The 19,640-nt window shown below is 39.5% G+C and overlaps 2 protein-coding genes across 11 annotated transcripts in view; one reads left to right on the top strand and one right to left on the bottom strand.

Annotated features, from left to right (window-relative positions):
• The window catches only part of TDRD1 (tudor domain containing 1), a 41,755-nt gene extending 36,565 nt beyond the window's left edge, over positions 1-5,190 (bottom strand). For 3 of the 9 annotated variants that reach the window (XM_072971929.1, XM_072971930.1, XM_072971932.1), the window contains exon 1: positions 5,097-5,190. The gene's annotated coding sequence lies outside the window, so the exon portion shown is untranslated. Of the gene's footprint in view, positions 1-4,531; positions 4,737-5,096 lie in introns of those variants that run through there. The other 6 variants (XM_072971927.1, XM_072971928.1, XM_072971926.1 and 3 more) reach the window with 4 other exon arrangements.
• Positions 5,191-10,440: 5,250 nt separating this feature from the next.
• The window catches only part of CCDC186 (coiled-coil domain containing 186), a 39,015-nt gene continuing 29,815 nt past the window's right edge, over positions 10,441-19,640 (top strand). Inside the window, exons 1-2 of one of the 2 annotated variants that reach the window (XM_072971924.1) lie at positions 10,465-10,630; positions 19,126-19,295. The gene's annotated coding sequence lies outside the window, so the exon portion shown is untranslated. Of the gene's footprint in view, positions 10,631-19,125; positions 19,296-19,640 lie in introns of both variants that reach the window. The other variant, XM_006200191.4, reaches the window with a different exon arrangement.

The raw sequence follows: 19,640 nt of genomic DNA, 5'->3' as shown, positions 1-19,640 counted from the left end.
AAGGTGGAATGCCGGTATTAATAGCAGATAAAATAGAACTCAAGGTAGAAAATATTAGGACAAAGAAATACTATTTTACAGTGATAAAAGAAACCCTCCCAGCAGAGGAAGCAGCCAGGACTCTCTGACTCACAATGACATCACCTTGACATGTATAAAATAAACACTGATTGGAGGAGAAATTCATTCACTATAAGGACACTCCTGCTTTAGCTACTAGTCAACAGACAGAAAACAAGCAGTGCTAAGAAATATTTTACTAACACAATAAACTTGATCTAATAGGGACCAATACAACCAAGAATGTTCATTTTTCCAGCACTGAGCATATACTGGAAGTTCACTTCAACTAACTCAAAAAAACAAAAACAAAAACTATACCAACCAGATCATGTTCACTCATCACACTACACAAACCTCCATCTCAGATTTTGTTTCCCAGATAATCAGTGTGCAACAAACACACTGGTGGGTGGGGGGTTGAAGGGTTTTGACTTTTAGTTTAAAAGTGGTAAAGTATCAAAAAGGGAATGACAGCAAGCATGACTATATGAACAACTCAAAACTTGTTTTTAAAAAAAAGTAGTAAAGAGGTCAAGAAATAAGTATTAACACAAAGACGTGTGACAAATGTCATACCTTTGAAAAAGTGGAGTAAATAATAAAAAGACCCACATACCATACCGGACAGTGTGGGTGACTGACCCAAACCCCACCTTCTCCGATTGGCCAACTTGAGTTAGAGACAACACTGACCATAATCAGAGTTCTCCTAAGTGGAGCTTCTCCGAAAGTTCTGTGCTTTCCTGATGAACAGGGACAGATTTGGCTAGCAGGGTCTTTCAGCCCTTTCGTCCTGCAACCTAAAGCCTGAAGATAAATCACTCATGCTGCATCAGGAAGCAATAAGCATAAGAAAGCAGCACACTCTCAGGACGGTGGAGTGGAAAATGCAGTCTGGTGTCAGGGCAGTGTCCTAGACTGCTCGCAGCAGCCCTGGTGGGCCTATGCACAGACCTACTGTGCCATCAGACAAATAAACCTATGGGTTTTCTGTTCTGTATACCCTGATGCCAACAAAATAAATGAGCAAAAGGCACGAACAGAATGTACAAAGGATAAAGATTAGTTGACAAACGTAAGGGGGAAAACAGTCAACTTCATTTGTCATTTAAAAATTCAAATTGAAATAGCTATATATTATTTTCTAAATAGCATGGTGCAATTAAAAAGGACACATTACTGAAGGGAATATAAATTAAAATGCTCTTTCTGAGAAATATTTTCTGGGAATAATCTGAAGATACATATGTGTGTGTGTGTGTACACATATATACACATAAAATATATTCTTTGAAATGTTCCTGGTCACTCACCTGACAAGCCTATTTCTAGAAATCATCCCACTGACACAATCCTAAATATCAAAAAATATGGCATGTATAAATGTCCATTTAAAACAGCAAAAGAAAAACAGGAAAAAGAAAGTTGTGACGCCTCTAGTAAACAGAATATGACATTACCATTTAGAATCCTAGTTCTCAAAACCACTGTAAAATGTCTGTTAGAACAGCAAATGGAAAATCAGAAAAACACTATATTGTCAATATAATAACTGCAAAAAAGAACAAAACTCCATGTAAAAAAGATGAATGAAATACATTAAAATTTAAATAACAAAGAGTATTCTGGGGTAGGTAGGTTGATAATGAAATATCTTTCACTGCCTTTTTCATTTTCTAAATTATACTTAAGGATGAATTACTCTTATAGAAAACAGCATTTTAAATATTAAAATATCATTGTATATTCAATTCAACCTTTTTTCCTAAAGTGTGGTTAATTCTAAACAAAGTAAAAGATCACAATAACATTTAAACCACCAAACTAGACACCTTCTCACCATTGGGACCCTCAATACACTGCCTTTAACTCCTGAAACAGCCTTCCTAACTTTGTCCTTATTTAGCAAGGCTGACGGTCAATCCCTAGATCCTCACTACCCTGTATTACAGTTACCTGTAGGCAGTTATTTTAAGTTGCCTGAGGGCAGGCACCATATCTTATCAAAAAAAAATTAACAAAAAAAACCCCTCTCATTCCTTACAGCACCAACCATGGTGTTTTGTACAACCAGGCGTTCAAAAGATACTCATATGATGAAACTATTTAAAATGCACGACTGCACTGTTTTCGTGACAACCTGGACAGGGAAAATTAAACTCCTGGTCTGAAATTACACCTGGCGGTCTAAAATGGAGACTTACATCATGCTGGGAGGTTTACTGAAATTTCACAGCAATACTTCACATCTTACCTCATACTCTTCCAAAGTCCAAAAATAACTATATTTGACTTTAGGAATGACAACAGACTCAGTCTTGGAGGTAATGTAAAGTGTAAGCAGCAAATAAAAAGCATGTCAGCTTACAAGAAGCTTCACCTTGGGTGGAATATTAGACTAGAATTTAGTTTACCTCACTGGCCTCACCCTATTCAGGAATTTTCATTACAAGGACCAGGACAAAGAGACAGCTTGACCTGTCTTATAGCTAGAAGCTTCTAATGTCCTTTAATTTTGGACAGCCAATGGTACTGCATAGTTCTTAATAAAAATGGTTCTCTTCCCAACCGACTAACTCCTGTTGCTGCCCTGTGACCACAACCTTTCAAGCATCTGAAATGGCCACTTTCCTCCAGGTCCTTCACCAGCTGATGTAACACACTGCAGACGTCTCACAACTCAGCATTTTCTCTAGTTCATCAGAAACCCTCATACAGACAGGACTCTCCGAACTGAGCAGAGGGTATCCCTGCCTCCGAACAATACTTCCACCTATGCACTAGCTTTTTGAGGGCAGCTGGGACTATTCTGAGCACACAGAAACCTGCAGTCATCTAAAATCTTTCAGAATTTTATTTTTTTTAAATATGTATTTATCCTACCATAATTTTTCCCCCTTTGGTTTACAGTTCTACGAATTTTAACACATGTATAGATTTATGTAACTACCACAACTGGGGTACAGAACAGGCTTTTAAGGCTGAATTTCAACATTAAAAAAAAATCACTGTAAGAATCTGCATTTATCCTTACTTGGCTTCATCCTGTGTCAATCACTGGGTCAATCACTGTCAACATTTGAATCCGGAGCGGGCAGGCCCCATCTCATAATACTGGGTTTCCCAACCTTGGGTTGCAGACTTCTGGTATACAGGTACAGGTATAGGGGTGTGACAGATGTTGCTTCGGGGGTCATAACACTTCACAGGCTACACTCTACCCAATTTTAAAACAAGAAGATCCCCTATATACAATGTTCTATTTTTTACACGCTAAGAGTGATTAATAAAATGTATTTATAATCATCCTCAAATCCACAGTAGCTATGTGTTTCCTTAAGCAAACACAAGAAGTTAATGGGGGGGGGGTCCCCAAATCTCTCTTGAGAATCACTGATGTAAAAAAAAGAGCAGTGGAATGAAAGTAACTAACTTCTGCAGTTCTGCAGACCAAAAGGTCGTCTTGGTTTTGTGTTGTCCTTTTGTTCTGTGCTTCACGAATTGGCCCCAGGAAGACTTCAAGCTCCCCCAGGGGCAAGACCCTTCTTTTACTCCCTTAGAACTTTGCAACCTTCCTCTCTGAAGTCAGGAGCATCCCAGGATACACTATAAACAGTTATGTAAGACCTCTCTTTCTTTCCAGGAGACCACAGCCTAGAGGCTAAAGTAAACCCACATTCACTTAATTTCTTTCATACCAAAAGTACACGCAGAAGATACTTAATGGTAATTTTTTTTTTCTTCTCTGTTTGCTTTTGTCTTCCTGGTAACCTCACATATTCAGAGAATGGCTATTCAAAGGAAACACTCAGTTTTAAAGCTATGAAACTCAGTGATACATGAACTTTAAAGTCGGTCGACTCAAGTCTGAGCAATCTTATCTTCCTCACTTAGCTACGCTAGCTCGGGCAACTCACTTCATCTTTCTAGGATTCAATGACCATAAAATGAGGCCAGCAGTAGTAACTTCCTCATAACACCTAGTCATGAGGATTAAATGTGAGACTATATGTAAACTACCTAGCACAGAGGCAGGTGCTGACTAAATCCTTGTAAGACAGCTGTTATTTCTGTTTCACTTCTATACCACTCCCACACGCAAGGAACTTCTTCCACTTATGTGGAACTGGTTTGCATGCTGAAAACGGAAATAATTTGAGATTAAAAGTATTCCTATTTCTTCTTACTCCCACAGATAAGGAAGAAAGCCCTGAGAAGGAGAAGTAACTTGCCAAACTCACAAGGACCAGTGCCCTTACACAGCTGAGATGAAAATCCAGGGCGTCTTCTTTCACCGTGCAATTGTGCATTCAACGCCCTCGTGGCTCAGTAAGGGAACTAGAAGAATGCTCTTTAACTCCAGTGGCCAACATGGCAAGCATATTTATAGCACGGCCTGAGTGTCAAGAAAAGCGACCGGCACACAACAGACACGCTACGAATACCTGTTTAACGAACCAGTGCTTACCTATATCTAAGCGAATGCTGCGGTGCACCTTCCTTACTACAGGAGGCAAGAAATAGGGGGAAAAAAAGCCTAAAAAGTATTCATATTGTTTGCACCGTAGCTTTTAGTTAAACGAAGGCTCTGAATCCACAAACCAGATTCTTTTAGAGTGAAGAGTAAAGAGGCCCCCGAACGGAAAGCAGGTGGATGGCCACACTTTGGAGAGCCATGCCTGGAAGACCTAACTACTTTCCAAACCTACTGCAAGGTCCCGCTTGCCCACAGCTCAACTCCTACGCCCTTCGCCCCTCCCCCCAATACAGAATCCTCCCCCACGCAAACCTCCAATCCTAGACCTTCCCTTCCCAGGCCAAGGGTCCCAGGGCTTCTCTAACCTTCCATACGCTCTCCACTTCCTGGACCCTGGTACCCGCTCAACGCCTGACCTCAACGCCCGACCTCAACGTCCGGCACCGAACGTCCGGCCCCCAACGACCAAAGCTCCCGTAGCCCTCACTCAGTCCTTTCCCCTCCCCTCAGGTGCCTCGGAACCCCCGACCTGGAAAGAGGCAAAAGGGCAGCCTACCTCGACCTGTCTCTGAAGCCTGGCCGTGGTGGCGTCCCCCGCTGCCCGGGAGCCCTGCAACCAAGCCCCGCTGCGCTCGCTGCGCCCACTCCCAGAGCCCAGCCGCCAGCGCGGCGCCTGCGCAGTGCGCGCCCACGTGCGTCCTCCGCGTGCGTCGAGGAGCCGCGCTCTGGCCCGCGTGGCGCGTCCTTGCGCTCCAGCGCTGTACAAAAGCTGCGGGCTGCAGGCGGTGCCCTGCAAAACCGTAAGATAGCGGTTGTTCTAGCTTCTTCTAGAAAGCAGTTCCTGGGAGCTCCAAGGGCAAAGATGCAGACCTTGTCTCCACGGAGGTAACTTGGGTCCTGTTAACCACCTAAAGTGTTAAAAAGGTTTTTCAAATTAATTCACTGCTTCTGCCTGCTCTTGGAAACTAAGTGGGATCACTTTTCTCCTGAAAGCATGTAATTATAGGTTGATATTGTTTAAATTTAAAATTTTTTAAAACTTTTTTTGAATTATGATCTTTAAAAAAATTCAGAAGAAAAATGGTATTCCTAGGTACCCATCACCCAGTTTCAACATTATCAAATTATGGTCAATCTTGTCTGCATCTGTACCCCACATACTCCCCCCCCATTGTTTTGAAGCAGGTTCTAACTTGTATATTTTTTTCTTTTTAAATAGATTTTATTTTCAGGACAGTTTTAGATAGAATAGATTGAGAAGGCACACCCAGTTTTCCCTATTTCTGAGCCAGGATCCCATTCAGGATAACACACTTTATTTAGTTGTGATGCTGAGATAGGAGAGAAGGGGGCAGGGCACAACCACTGAAGGAATGACACAGCAATAGAGAACAGGACAAACTGGTTAGCACGGAGATCGGGAAAGATTTGACTTCCAGTAGACCTTGAGCCTCATGGCAAACACACAGGAGCCATGACAGTTCCTAGGCTGACCATAAACAGTCAAAAAGTGGGTGGGGGAAAGGGGACAATTCCTAGAAATCCCCACCTCTTCCCCAAAATAGTTGGAATAATGCTGGCATATGAAATTACTGAGCCTGTGAAAACTAACAACCTCTCACCTTGGGGTTGCTTGCTCTCTTGCCTTGGGAGACTGCCTGCTCTTTGTCTCTCAACTGTGTATCTCTCTAAATAAACTTGTTTTCACTTTACTATGCCTGCTCTTGAATTTTTATGAGCAAGACAGGAACCTGTTCTCTGGCAACAATGTCTCCTTTGGCTCCTCTTGGCTGTGGTAGGTTTTCAGGCTTTCCTTAGTCTGATGACTTTCACGGTTTCTAGGAATATTGGTGAGGCATTATCGTAAGATACCCCATTGATGGAATTTGTCTAGTGTTTTTCTCATGATAAAACTGTAGTTATGGGTTATTAGAAGGAAGACTACAGAAGTAACATGTTATTTGTATGGCATCATATGAAGTGTACATTCTCCAAACATGATTTGTGACAGTTGATATTTTCCATGATTGGCTAGCATTTGTCAGGTTCCTCTACTAAAAAGTTATTCTTTTTTCCGCCTCCCTTTATAGTACACACTTTGGAAGAAGTCATTATTTCCAGTCCACTCCTAAGGAAGGGGAGTTATGCTTCCCTTCCTTAAGGGTGGAGTACCTACAGAAATTATTTAGGATTCTTTTGCATGTAAGATTAGTCTCTCCTATTTATTAACATATTCAATCATCTCTATGTATCAGTAGGGACTCAGATATTTTATACTTCGGGTTGTAATCCAACACCTTTATTTCCTTGTTCCAACTTTGGGAGTGCTTCCTTTCAGTTCTTTTTTGTTCTCCTTTTGTACACAGATAGGTTAGGGGGTCCCCATTGTAAGAGAAGCGGGAATGGCTCTCTTGACATAAGAGAAGCCATTTTGGCCTAAGCCATTGTGTGATCTAAGCCTTGATACAATGCTTGCCCTTGAACAGATCTCAGTAATTTATGATCTTAAGGGAACAAAGGAATGCAGAAACAGAAAAGGCAGTCAAACAACAGTGCAATTGAGACAGGCTGGGACCTGGAACCCTTTGCTGACATGCTTGCACCTGGACAAATGTCTCCTGGAACAATAGAAAACAGAAACTATAAGGAACTAAAATTAACTGCAGGCACTCACAGTTGGGACAAATATTGATCAGCAAGATACAAAAAGACCAAAAACCCAGCTGCTACTTCTGAGGTGTCCTGAGCAAAAGCAGGGTACTGGGCATGATCCATGCACACAGCACCACCAAGGGGGTGGCAGACCACTTAAGCCACCCTTATGGCCCAACCCACTAATCTGCCCCAACCTTCACTCCAGTTAAGGAACCAGCCTACCCCTCCCACTCAGGGAATGAGCAAGAGAACCTGTTACTTGTTTTTGCTGCCAGCACAAATCCCAATAAACTCTTGCCTGAATTTCTCATCTGACCTTTGTCAATTTCTATTGACCAAGGAATCCAAGAACCCTGGCGGGTAACATAGTAAAGCAGAACCCTAGTTCCTCCTCAAGGGATATACATAATATCTCTTTGAGTTCCGCAAGAGCTAAGACCTAGGTGGAGCATAGAACGATGATGTTGACCCTCCTGACTTCAATCAACTAAAGCTTAAACTGTGTTGGCTTTTGCCCCAGTTCTGTGCTGAATTCTCTGCTCAAGCCCCTTCATGAATATACATATACTCTTAGCTTAAAATCTCCCCAGTTTTGCTGTTTGGGGAGATGCTGCTTTGGGAAGGATCCCTGGTGTTCTCCTTACTTGCTGCAAGTAATCATAAATCCTTCCTTCTCCCTGCTTTGTCTTGGTTGTGTCTTTTGACTCGGCGCTCACCAAGAGGCAAACCCAGTTTTCCAGTAACACTTTGATATGTTCTTATCAATGCGGGGGTGTTTTTATTATTATTTTTTGAGCACATTCTTACATTCTGGGATATTGTAATTTTAAAATTCATGTATACTTAAGTTTCTGTCTTTAAAAGAGTATGACTTTTTAAAAAATCACCAAAATTTATCCCACCTTTAAAAATAATTTCTTAATATCACAAAGTTAGTATTTAAAATTTCCAGATAATCTCAAGTGATGTTTAACAGTTGGTATGGTCAAATCAGATCCTACATTTGGGTTCAGTGATGTATTTTAAGAAGAGATTTCTCTTTTAATCTTTCCATTTTCTTACAACTTATATATTGAAGTAACTGCAGTTTTTCTCACAAGCAGTTTTATTAATTACTTCTTCCCTGGCAAAAATGTTTCACAGGTGGTGGTGTGTTCCTCTATTGCTCCACATCAGAAGGCACTTGATACCTACTTGTTTCTCTTTGAGGAATATTAGAATTAACTTAGCAGGTTCTAGTGTTGTCAGCCCCACCTATGCACTGGAAAGTTTTCCATCAGCTTTTTAGCTAATGGTTCTGAGTTTACTGATGATCATTACCTAGATCCATTATTTCATTATGGTTTCCAAAATGGTGATAGTCTGTCTTTTCCTCTGCATTTATTACTTGAAATTCTGTGAAGAACTTTCCCACATCAAGTATTTGATCGAGGTTCAGTTTGCAATACAAGAGGTAGGATGGTTGATTCATTTATCAGTTTGCAGAATGTGATGATTCCTTGACATTCTCAAAGGTGACCAAAGGACATTTTAAAAAATCAACGCACTCATTGATTTTTAACATAGTAGATGTGTCTCAATTGCTGTTCTTCTTGGACACTAAAATTGTCCTGTCTTTGACCAGTGGGAACACCTTTGAATTTACTCCTCAGTCTTTTTGACACAACTCCTATTATCTTTGCTTTTTTTTTTTTCTTTCTGGTATAACCAATATGTCCTAGGCTATCTTGTACATTTCTTACCCCAGATGTAGATTCAGCCCTTGGGCTCCAAGAGGAGTCCAGGTGGCTTTTAGTGGGAAATTATATTTAGAGATGATAGGGGAATAGGGGTGTGCTTGGGTTGATCATTGTTCCAGGCCTTTTCAGTGGACCGACTTTTTTAATGGAAAAAAATGCACTTTGAGTTCATACTGATATTCCTAAATTCAAATTTAAGATTGCAATGTTTTTACTTAATTTCTTTGGTTTTTATATTTGTGTTTCCTTTTGGCAATACTGAAAATCTTGGTTCTCGAAGACATGTATACTTTATACTAATACGATATATATTTCAGAAATAACACCGAATGTTATTACTAGCAATATGCATACTGAAAAAGCCTAAGTTCTTTTTTTGTTTTTCCCCTTGGATAACATCTCAATAGGAATGTTTTGTCAACTGTTTTAAAGTCATCTCTTTACTGTCACACTTTAACTGCATAATGTGTTTTGATCAGTATCTTTATTTAAGGACGGAGGTGCCATTTCCTGTTGAAAAGGAAAGAGGAACAGTTACACAATGTTGACTTTTAAGTGTTTTGTTTGTTTGTTTTTGGTTTTGGTGGGTTTTTATTTTTTGCCAGCAGTTTGTATGAAAGAAGCTTAACAGAATGGGAAGAAGTTTTGCTTTATAAACTCTTGAATTAACGACTTGTCAGAATTAACTATATTCACTCATGAGTTGCGTATCAGAAGTCCCAAATCAAAGAACAGCACTTCACTGGGCAGAGTAGATTAGCAAAAACCTCCACAGACTGAAACTGCTCACCTTCTCCAGACGCGATTAGGTAACTGTATCAGATACACCTTTTCCCAATACACTTTTGATTTATTTTTGATAATTATTGAGCAGCTCTTACGTGTCAAACCCCATGCTGAGTGCTGGGATACCCAGCTGGGAGAGGACCACAGCCGGGTACCAGAGACAAGGCACCAAGTTTATTAAACAATGGCAGTACGTGCCACGCGGTGGACACGAACGCAGTGTTATGGAAACCCTCAGAGCCCCCTCCAGAGATGAACTGTCACACGGGCAGGTAGGGTGTTCCTGCTGACGCCCACGTCAAGTGCAAGATTTACGCATCAGAGCTGGGAAGTCACAATTTCAAATTCTCTTTTATTACTTTATGCCTCTGACTAATTAGGAGTAAGGGCCAAAGGGTAAAGAGCGATTCTCTCCAAGGAGCGCGTCCTACAGGAGGCAATAACTAGCTCGGGTCGGGGAGGGGCGTGACAGGTAGGACGGCAATACAGTCTGGAGAGCCGGCTGGCCGGATACGCCCGTGCGTGGGCGCCCAGCGAGTCTAAGCGCAGGGCCTAGCGCTCCGGGGGCAGGAGAAGGCGCGGCGCCGGCCCCGCCCACTGCAGGCAGGTTACCCTGGCCTCAAGGTGCGTTGCGTCACACCGCCCGCACCGCGCTGATTGGCTCCTCCAGGGAGCCCCGCCCCCTCAGCTGTAGCGGGGCCGGCTTCAGCGTCGCCGCCATCTTTGTTGATGTGTCAGCTCCGCGGGGGTTTGGGAAGCCGCGGCGGAGGGAGCGCGGTGTCGGCCCAGTTCCCCGCCGCCGTCTCCTGGCCCTTCCTGGTCTGCGGGACCCCGCTATGGAGAAGTTGGCTCCTGAACCCGAGTTCCAGCGGCCTCGTTAGGGGTGTGGCCTGAGGCTCGGAGAAGTGGGGTAAGTGCTTGAGGGGCGCCCGGGGCGGACCGGGGAGTCTCGTTGGCGGCGCGGCGGGCTGCCCACCTCCCCGCGCCGTCCCGCTGCCTCCGGGGCGGATCCCCACCTCGCTTTCCGGGGGCGCGAGGCGAGCGCTGGGGCATGGAGTTCTGGGTCTCCTCCTCTCCCTCCCTCTCTCAGTCCCAGGCCTCTAGGAGAGGAGGAGGCCGAGGGGTGGCCGGGGGTCGTGGGGGCCGCGCCTGCAGAGCGGTGCCTGGAGAGTAGCAGCATTTGGGCCGCTTGCCTGGTCTCCCCAGGCAGCTAAGCCCCACCTGCTCGCCGGTCCTTCCTAGACTTAATCGCCTGTTTCTCTTTTCGTCTCCAAGTTGACTGTGTTCGTGTTTTATGTTTACTGTTAACTACTTTTTACCCTCTTCCAAATACTTCTATTACTGTGATTTTTAGGTAATTTAGAGACGATTCTTTGGGATTGTGGATACTAGAGAAATTGTTCTTTGTGTTTATGTTGTCTTTCTTCCAAGGACATCAAGGCATTTGATAAACCTTGGTTAGTAGGGAACATATTTCAAATTTGGGTCTCTATCAAACTTGTAACCCCTTCTACATGTTCCTTAGTAGCGATATTGGGGAACAGTGCAGGTGTAGTTATTGCTCAACTGTTAACAATTTAGTAACTTTAGCTAATATTTACATCTTGATTTTGTTTAGAGAGAAGAGGCCTGTATTTGGAGTTGGAACATCTGGATTATTTTTGATTCGATAATCTTGTTACCGAGGAGAATTGCATAGTATAGAAATGCCATGCAACCCCAGGCATTTGGCAGCTAAGCAGCTGATGCGTAGCTTTTTTAAAAAAATTTCTTTCAAAATGATAGATGGGGAGTTTTCTTAAGGAAAATGTACAGCAAATAAGTGGAAATGTTTCAAGTGTGCTGGTAGTCAAAAAAAAATCAATTGTGTTTAGGTACACTAGTTGTGGGTATACCTTCATGTTTGCAATGTTGATCTTGTGGGAAAGATTAAGGTTCAGGAGATATTGATAGTGAAACTGAACTATCTGCTTGTGTATAAAGTATACTGTTCTCTATACAGCTACTTTCCAATTCTTTATCCATCATTACACAGATAGAAAACAATGATGATTGGCCTAGTTCTTTTTTTTTCTCTCTCCCCTTCCTTGTTATTTTAAATGCAGTGAAGATACTGAGTGATTAATAAATTTTGCAGTGTAAAGAATTAAAATTCCTTATTACATTGTAATGGGGAAGTATATATAATTACTGAAGATTCTACCTGGAAATGCCTAGCTTCTGTTTATATTGGTTTTATTCCCTGGAAATGCATGGATTGTGTTTATTCGGTTTTATTCTTTTTAAAGGACCTTGTCTAATCAGAATACCTGCATATAAACCCAGAGCTTCCTTTAAACAGTGGAGATTCCACAGAGTGTCATTGGTATTTCAGTCTTATTTATTGCTAACAGGAAAGGAATGGTGTAACACAGTAACCACTCTTGAACCTTTTAGTTCCTTCACCCATAAATTAAAGAGTTCTTTGATGTTACACAATGACAGCGTAGCTGATGATGATTGCTTAGTATATTCAATTTAAAACCATCTATTTACAGCTACATGCTGGCATCTGGAGTGAAGGTAAAACAGAGAAGTATACTCTTTAAGAAGAAGTGGTGGGTCAAAGCAACATTATTTATTTAGAGATTTAGAAAAATCATTTTTCCCTTTGAAAAATGACTAATCTGTACTAGTTTTTCAAATTAACCTAACAGTTTCATGTTAAAGTGAGACTCCTTAACCTGAAATTGTTTCTTTTCTTTCAACAAAATTTAGGTTTATCTTTTATCCCTCATCTCTAGTTTTAAATAATTAAAGCTGATTCTTAAATTTCTCGTAAACATGTCACTGGGCTTACAGTGTTGCAGATGCCATTTCAGGGCAACTTTGGGATCATAGATAATTTAAATTTGCAAATAACCCTCTAATCTTATATTATTTCAAACATCACCTTTGAACTTTTATTTCTCAGCTTCTTACTGGGATTTAAAAAATCTGGGCTAAGAAGTAAACAAAAGAAAAAGTATTGGTGTCAAGGGGCAATAGACACAGTGGAAATCAAACCCAGCAAAGGAAAGTATTGATTGGATTGTGAGTGTAGTCTGTCATTAAGACGCATGAACTTTTAGCCTACTTTAGGGATGTAGTAGCTAATGAATAATTTAATTTTTTGGTAAACTATGTCATACCAAATTAACCAAGCCCAGGCCAAAGGTGGCTTCAAAATTTAAACATTAACCAGAACTTAATATAAGGCAGACTTAATACTTTTTTTTTTTTAAGTTATCAGCCTTCCTTTTTGAAAAGAACTATAGGTCAATTATTCCCCTTTTTTCCCCCCAGCTTTGGGGGGGGAAATTAGCTGAAAAACTTTTTTTTAAAAATTTAAGTATAGTTGATTTATAATGTGTTAAATTTCTGGTATACAGGATAGTGATTCAGTTATACATATATATTTATTACTTTTCATATTTTTAAATTATAGGCTATTACAAGGTATTGAACATAGTTCCCTGTACTATACAGTAAGACCTTGTCATTTACCTATTTTATATACAGTAGTTGGTATCTACAAATCCTCAACTCCCAATTTATTCCTCCCCACCCCCTTCCCCTCTGGTAACTGTATTTATTTTCTGTATCTGTGAGTCTGTCTCTGTTTTGTAAATCAGTTCATTTGTGTCCTTGAAAATACTTTTGATGTTTTCTTAGACTCATTAAAATTCTTTGATGAGTTCTATACAAGTAGCTTCAGAATGAGTGAGAGTTCTATATTGATAACTTTCTGCTTTAAAACTTACTAGAGATACTTAAAATTGCATGGATCTAAGATACCAAACTGATAATATGATGTAAAACTTGATAATGTGATATCCATTGATATGTGATAGCCACTTAACCCTCTTTTTTCTGGAATCTTGATAAATCATAATTTCTCCTGTTACTGTATCACAGGATTTATACTATCTTGGAGCACAAATAGTCTTGCTGAGCCTGTTGCCCTGAGTCTTCTCAACATCTTTTTGTGTGTGTGACAGTGCGCAAACTATAAAATTCACAATTTCCTGACCCTTGAGTACACAGCTAAGCAAACCCCTACAGGGATAATTGACCTTGGCTTCATATAATGTACTTTTTAGACTGGTGACTAAAGGCAACTTTTAAGATCTAGTGATACATTTCACATAAAGGAAACACAATATATTAAAATTAAAATTTACCCAAAAGCTTAGTTAAAATGTGGCTACAAATATGTCTTCCTTTTGATACAGTTAAGCTAGAATTCTTGGAAATAGCCAGCTGAGTTTTTAATCTTTTAAAAGTAGAATTTGATTTGCACAAATTCACCTTGTATGAACTTCAGTGTCAGATATTTTCACTATGTGAAACAAAGTTTTCATGTTTCTTAACATGGATTCTTTTCTGTTCTATTTATTTTATTATGTTTTAAAAAATTTTTATCCAAGAAAGTGTGTGTATTTTAAAGTTTAATATCTCTCAGAAATCAGATATTTGGGGTTTGTCATCAGATTGTGTTGGACTATGGATGATTTTTAAAATTTTATTTATTGCTTCTAACTTTAATTGCTATATCAGAACCTTGTTAGAACTGGTCAGTAAGATAAGTTATTTTGTTTATACTGTTTTCAAAGTGTATTTGGGGAATGTGTAAAAGACCTTTGGAAGTACATACTTTTCCTTCAGAGGACAGTAAACCATTATATTAGGAACAGTAGTCTTTCACAGGCTCATCCTGGTTATCTTAATGGACATTATTTGGGACGTGTACAGCTGGTACTATTTGAGACTCATGGTACAATTTGTAATTTTAAAAATTTGTGGTTGTAAATAATACTTATGATGAACTGAGTGAGATGTTTCTGTTGCACTTAAACACACATTCATATCTTATATGACTTCTGATGAAATGCTGACAGACCTTCCAATTAAAATACTGTAAACACAAAGAATAAAAGATTTAACATAGACTTTTGTATGTTGATCAACTACATCAGAATGTATACTCTGTAAGAGATGTCTGTTTTATTCACTGCCATGTTCCCAGCACATAGTACAGTGACTGCACATAATACATGTTCAGTGTATGTTTGGTGAATGAATGAATTAATAATCTAGTTTAGAAATGTATTTCTGACTTGGTACTTTTGTATGAAGCTTGTGTGTTTGATAATCTGTTACCAAATATCTGTGGATTGGATCCATTTGTATTTACATTTATTGAGTAAGCTTAAGTTCTTTTGTTGTTGTTTATATTGCTAATTTCTGGGAAACAAGAAATAGTACCAAAAGCTGTTGAAGACATTGTTTTCATTTATAAGGCTCTTGTATGGAAATAATTTTGTAAAATTGTGAGTTCTTTGAAAAGAAATAAAATGCAAGGTGGATAATGGTTAGTTTTAAGGCAAATAAAAAGTGTTTCTTGACCAGTTGCCTACAGCTGATGAGCTCCAGTAAGAGCGAAACCACTTCTCACTCGATTGAAACAATTTTGAAGTGTGAATTGGTCCTGTAGTACTGTGTCAGAAAAAGAAACAACTCTGGGAAAAAACTAAGTGCTTGAATTAAGAGGAATTTTGTGACTGTGTTAACTTTAAATACAGTATTCTCTCTAATGAGTAAGAGTTGCTAAAAGTCAAATAACCTGTGTTACTTTTTTCCTCAAAAAGCTAACAGATATTGTAGTCTGTAATTGTAATTACTGTATATGTGAGTGTGAATTTAATTTGTACAAGCACTTCTTAATTAATTAAAACAATCTTGTAAACAAATGTCTAGTTTTACATTCCCCCCTTTAATCTACTCCTAGGCTATTCCATTCTCAGTAGCTTTATGACAACTACCCCTTTTACCCCCACCCCCAAGAAAAACCTTGGACAGCAGCCAGATTAGCCTACATCAGCATTGCCAACTGGAAACCCACAAGAGGACTCAGCTATTTTTTCCCCCTGGTTAATCGTGGACATAATCAAGTTCATCATGGCTCCCCTCCCCCCACCATTCTTACACAGTTGTTTACTCTTTGGTGATGGCTTTTTACATATATACACATAGATCTTCTTTAAATCCTTTCCTTTTTCTTTCATCTCCAATCAGTATTCTTTTTAGCATGAAAACAAAGTTTGCCAGTTTATGTGAAGACTTACAAAGGTGATGGGCATGTTAATGAGCAAAACTATAGGAAGTACTTGTCTTAAGCCTTCTTTAATTTACAGGAAGATAATATGTAAAACAGAATTTAAGCCAAGGTAATTATAAAAGCAGGTTTTTTTTTTTTTAACCCAGATTAGTATCCAGCAGAATGAGACTTTTTTGTTGTTCTGTACTGTCTTGTACATTACAGGTCTTCTTACAACCTGGTTCCCACCCTCTCAATGCTGTTCAGTCCCTGGCTTATTGTGTAAAGCCAGTGAGCCTCATCCTCACTGAGAACCTCTGAACAGCCTTTGCAGGAATGACTATAAATGTAGTAGAGAGTGTATTTGTTAGATTTACATACTATTTATTATTACCATATTGCTTGCGATTTAAGAAGTTTGATTCAGGCCACGGTGAGGTTCCTCTTCCTTGCAAGTAGAGATCACTCAAAAGGCTATTGAGAAATGTGATTGCATTTCTGAACCTGCAGGGAACATCCATAGTTGAATGTAGGGCTGCAACTGTGTACTTGATGATGTATGAATGCAGTGTGTTTTCATTTACATGAGAGATTATTTTTGTGCTTTTGATGAGGGAAGATTGGGAGGAAGATGCGGCGGTAGAATCCATCCTTTAAATATAATTAGGGTCTGCATAGGCTGAAGGGAAGGACAATGCAGATGAGAGCAAAGCCATGCAGATGTTAATGTGCACATTATTTGGAGGGATCTTTAGCAGACTGGTCAGGAAAGGTGAAGTACTAGGATTTTAGGAATGTATGGAGAGAGAAGATTGGAAAAGCAGTACAACTAGTATATGGAGGAATTGCAACTCTGAGGTGTAGATAGGGAATGGTTTTATTTTTTCCTTAATGGATCACCAGACATACTGTGTAAAACGCTTCCCTCTGAAGTGCAGTCCTTTAATAATGTCTTGGTTTGATGTCATAATTTTTCTGCCACTTTTGATTGCTAGAGAAAACTTACTCCAGAATTAAGACAGGTTTCAATCATTTATAAAACAAAAGAAAGCAACAAAAAATGATAATCATTCTCATTCTCCCTGAAGAAATATTGAAGCTATTAGTTCCCAGCTGCTTAGATTTAAGAAGAGATGTAATTTGGCTCTAAAATACATTCCCTCTCCCTTCTGTAGCTAGCCCTTTTGGTGTTGGGGGAAGAAGATTAGGCAGTGGTGGCAGTTCTCACTGTGTGAAACTTTAAAGAGAGAAGAGATGGCTCTGGCCTTGCTCTGGTTCATATGATTGCATTTGATGGTGGTCTCTGTGGAGGTGGTGTGTGTGGATTTTTTTAGGGGCAGTGTTGTAGCTCCTGGCCCCTTGTGCCATTGAGGACCCACTTCATAGGGCAGCTCCTGTTCCCCTTTGGCTGAACCAATGTAGTATACACTTCAGCCCCTTCTCTGCATTGGATGACACTTGCCCTGGTTCTGTCTCAAGTCACTGCCCTTACATTAATCTCCTTGCTCCTTCACTTGGAGTCGCAGGAAAGAGAACAAGAGGGAGGAATGCAGTGAGAATGAGAAACCAACAATTCAAGTGTTCCAGATAGGAAGTTATCAGGCCTGAGTTGGGTTGCAGGTACGGGACAGTGACAGTAGAAAGGAGGGTGTAATTGTAGGAGACGTGAAATTCGTAAAAGAATATGAGCACAAAGGAAAGGAAGGAGTCATGACTAAGAATAATAATGCCATTGACAGAAATAAAAAAGATTTTCTGGAGGTACTCAATTTGGGGAGCTATAATTATGATTTTGGATTTAGTCATTTTGAGTCTGAACCATTGGGAATGCCTGTATTTGGGTGGAGATTTTATTACAGGTATAGAGCTAAAGTGAAGACAAAGAGATCATTCGTTATCTGTACCTCGAGAGCATGGGGGCTGAAAATAATTAACATGGGCATCGACTGTCAAAATGGACGAATTGTAGGAGAAAAAATTGAGGGCTGAACCCGGGGGAATATGAAAGCTGTATAAGAAGATAACCATTGTTTGTTTAATGCTTTTCTGTTTACAGAGCATGGCACACAGAGCCGTGGAGTTCTCAAGCGGTGATTTCTTCTCATTTGCTCTACCTATGCTGGAGCGTCACAATGCTGTCGAATCACAATGCTGTCATAGACTTATTCTCTTTTATGTGGATTCTTTATCTGCTATCCATTACATTTGGTCTGCTCTGAGTTCAATTTCTGTAGACAAAGCATAGCATTGACTAGTTATGATGTTTGAAACTGCTTTTTAGATTGATTTCTACATTAAGAGAATCAAATTCAGCAGCAGTAGATTCACAAGTTGTTGTTAGTTACTTTGAGGAAAGTAATGGAGGTACCTAGTGCCCCATTTGAGAATTATTTTATTTTATCCTAGATTTGGAATACTGCATACTCACAAGGCCTTTTATTGACTTGCTGCATTTATTTGTATTGCCTAAACCAGACCTTTATTACTAATATTGACTTTGTCTCATTTATAACATATATGCAGCAAGATAACAACGATGATTTGTTTGGTTGTTTGGAAATATGTTACACAGGTAGGTAATTTATAGTATTAAGGCCAATGTCTGTATTAGTCAGTGCCAGAGTATTTATCAAACAAGCTGGTTTTCTTTTCCTTTCTTAGAATTATTCTTCCCCATTTTTGCATCCCTACAATAATATTCCTCAAATCCTAATTTTATCATATTCTGTGCTTTAATTCAACAAGTATTTTGGAACCTATATATTATGTGCTAGAAATTCTATAGTATAATCAAATATACGAGTCTGTCATGACTTGTTATTTTGTTAAGACCTTCTTAACAAAATTCGCTCTTGCATATCAGTCTGAGGATTCTACCTGACCATCTTCTCTTACCCTTTGTCACCATCCTCTGACTGCCACCTTTATCACAGATTAATGTAAACATACATGTTTCTGTTACTCAAATATTAATCTTTCTGTTTTATTTTCCATAAGTGCACCTTCCATCTAGAATTGTTTCTTTCCTGGTTTCTGTCAAAACTGTGATCTACCCACTTTCTTGTCCAGCATCACATGACTCCAGTACTTGCTTTGTTGCTACCTGACAGAAGTTGACAATTTCTCTTTCATCAAGATTACTGGAATATTTTGTGTTTATCTGTCTCAGGATAATTTTTGAAGTTGACTAATTTTCAGAAAATAACTAGATTGGTAACCCTCATAAACAGAATAAATATATATTCTAACATTGAATTAGTTTTGTAAATGTTTCTTTTATGACCCAGGCAGTGCATACAAGGTCCATTGGAGTTGCACTGAACATTGTGTGTTCTTGATGAGAATGTTTGGAAATAAACATAGTACTTCCTTCATCGCTGGATGAAAACTGAATTTGTGTCAGGGATCCTTTACACCCTCACTTTTTTCAGCTCAGTTCTGGGTGTCTGGGCTATAGGTAATGGTGTTTTGCTATGTTTAGTTTTCCTTTTTCAGTAAATATCATTGTTACTGTGCATTGTTTTATTATCTTTATTTGTAATTTCTTAACTAGTGTCTTCATTTATTTCCCCAGTAGTTTCATACAAATTTGTTAGTCTTTCTCCCCTTGTGGAGCTGAAGGAATTCGAAACAATTCTTTGGTACTAATCTTCCTATTACTAGTGTCATTCCATACCCAGCATCTTATCGGAGTGATTGGGGAGTGCCAAATGGCAATTGAAATGAAGCTGTAGGACTGGATAGAAGGAGAAAAGAGAATGAGACTTTGTAGCATCCTACCAGTTGGGCTCACTTGGATCGG

This window comes from Vicugna pacos, chromosome 11, assembly GCF_048564905.1.
Source record: "Vicugna pacos chromosome 11, VicPac4, whole genome shotgun sequence".
Taxonomy (NCBI): domain Eukaryota; kingdom Metazoa; phylum Chordata; class Mammalia; order Artiodactyla; family Camelidae; genus Vicugna; species Vicugna pacos.
Note: the sequence above shows the minus strand (reverse complement) of the source record. Positions and strands in the feature narration are given on the sequence as shown.